This window comes from Penaeus japonicus, unplaced genomic scaffold (genome assembly GCF_977035675.1).
Source record: "Penaeus japonicus unplaced genomic scaffold, GWHDUDI00000001_assembly GWHDUDI00000035, whole genome shotgun sequence".
In the NCBI taxonomy this organism is placed as follows: domain Eukaryota; kingdom Metazoa; phylum Arthropoda; class Malacostraca; order Decapoda; family Penaeidae; genus Penaeus; species Penaeus japonicus.
The window spans coordinates 11,117,833-11,120,332 of record NW_028234437.1 but is presented as its reverse complement, the minus strand read 5'-3'; positions in this window follow the sequence as shown (position 1 = coordinate 11,120,332).

Genomic DNA, 2,500 nt, shown 5'->3' with positions numbered 1-2,500 from the left:
ATTCCACTGCAGGAAGAAGGCCTCTCAAGACAACTTTCAGCACCCGGTCGCTAAGATAGTTATATATCTTGTAATATATATATAATATATATAATAATATATATATATATTGTATATGCCCTATATATATATATATTATATATATATATATATATATATATATATATATATATATATATATATATATATATATACATATACATGTATATATATATATATATGTATGCATGTATATATATATTTATATATATTATATATATATATATATATATATATATATATATATATATATATATATATATATATCTGTTTATATATATATATATATACATATATATATATATATATATATATATATATATATATATACATATATATATCACACACATATATAACTATCTTAGCGACCGGGTGCTGAGAGTTGTCTTGAATAGTATAATAGCACACAAACTATCTCAACAGTTGTTCCACAGGGTAGCGTTTTGGGACTACTCATGTGGAATATCTACATCAATGACCTAATGGATCTCAAAGCCTTTACTGATGACTCGACTATTTCAGCAAGTTACAACACCCAGCATGAGACCTTAATTGCTGAAAAAAATCAATGAAAGACTTTTTGAAGATGACAAGTAACCTTTGCACCAAATTAAACACACTGATAGTTATTACAAGAACCCACTCAGTCATCAAACTATACCTCGCAGGGGAATTGCTCAAACCTCAACACGAATTGGAAGTTCTTGGTGTCACATACGACAATAAACTGATTTTTCGAATTCACATTGAAATCATTATAAGGAGTGCATCCAGGAAACTTGCGTCACTTAGGAAAATGTCGTGGATCCTGGATGCCAAAGGAAGAGAGACTTTCTAGAAGACTCACATTCACTCTACGATGGAATATTCAACTCTTTCCTGAGGTGGAGCCAAGAGCCACCTTGCCCTACTTGACAAGATACAGTCACGAGCTGAGAAAATATTTCAAGATGAGGACCCCAGGATCTTAGCTAATTTACTAAGTCACCGGCACCGTAGGGTTGTTAGAGGGCTCAGCACAATGTTAAGAATACAGGGGCTACACACGCCCCTTATACTAGCACTGCGTCAACTAGTACGGCACAACACACGCAGCACTAGATTTGTTGAAAGTGCACCACAAGCACACTATGGAATAAAGTTCTGATAAATATAAAAGAATATGAATGTATGTAATGTACATTCTTTAAAGGTTTATTTAAACCGACGTCTACTTTTATTTTATTCTATTAAAGTATATTATATGTTACTATCTACTCTGAAATAAGCCTGGTTTGGCTTTAAGATAGCTTGCACTAACTATGTAGACTTTAGCCATAAAAAGTTGGGGTAATGCATACAACATTGTACCACTACACCGGATGTGACTTGATAAATAAAGCATCTAACAAAAAATAGAAAGAGAGAGAGAGAGAGAGAGAGAGAGAGAGAGAGAGAGAGAGAGAGAGAGAGAGAGAGAGAGAGAGAGAGATGATATATATCATCAATGGCTGAAGGGGTCTAGGCAAACAGACAGACAAACATACACAAAACAACAGGCGGCGAGAAATGAAAAATTGACACACACACACACACACACACACACACATACACATAAACACACACACACACAACGATTAAAAACAAACAAACATACGAGAATACCAATAAAGATAAAACTAAAAAGACACACACAGTAAACAAACTGACACAGAAAAATGATCTAATGATACAGAACAATAAACAGGACCTACAGTATACATTAATTACAGGGACCATCGACTGCATACAAATGATTCCGCATAAGAATCAAATCATTAATTTCGAAGAGTAATTATACAGAAAATTAAGTAGGAACTGAATACTTTATCTTGTCAGAGGGAACTTTGGCCTTCTTTTGCCGTTTGTGTTTTTCGTAGGAGGACAGAAGAGAAGGAGAAGAGGAGGAGAGAAAAAAAGGGATGAGATTAGAAGAAACGAAAAGAAATGGGAAGAAAGAAAGAGGATTGAAGAGAAAAGGGGGAAGGAGAGAAGTGAAGAAAAGAGAGAAAATAAAAAGAAAAACAACAACAGAAGACATGAAAAAGGAGGATAGAGAGAGAGATGAAGAGATGAGATGAGAATAGAGAGGGGTATAGAGATATGAGGTGAAGAGAGAAGAGAGAGAGAGGAATGGAGATGGAGAGAGGAGATTAGATACCAATAAAAAAAGAACAAGAAGGAAAAGAAAGAGAGAGAGAGAGAGAGAGAGAGAGAGAGAGAGAGAGAGAGAGAGAGAGAGAGAGAGAGAGAGAGAGAGAGAGAGAGAGAGAGAGAGAGAGAGAGAGAGAGAGAGAGAGAGAGAGAGAGAGAGAGAGAGAGGATGACCATGATTTACCACACACACACACACAAACGCAGTACATATAAACCCGGGCAAAATATCCATAACCTATGAAACAGCAACAAAGCCCCCTTGAAAAGAGAAGGAAAATACGCAAAG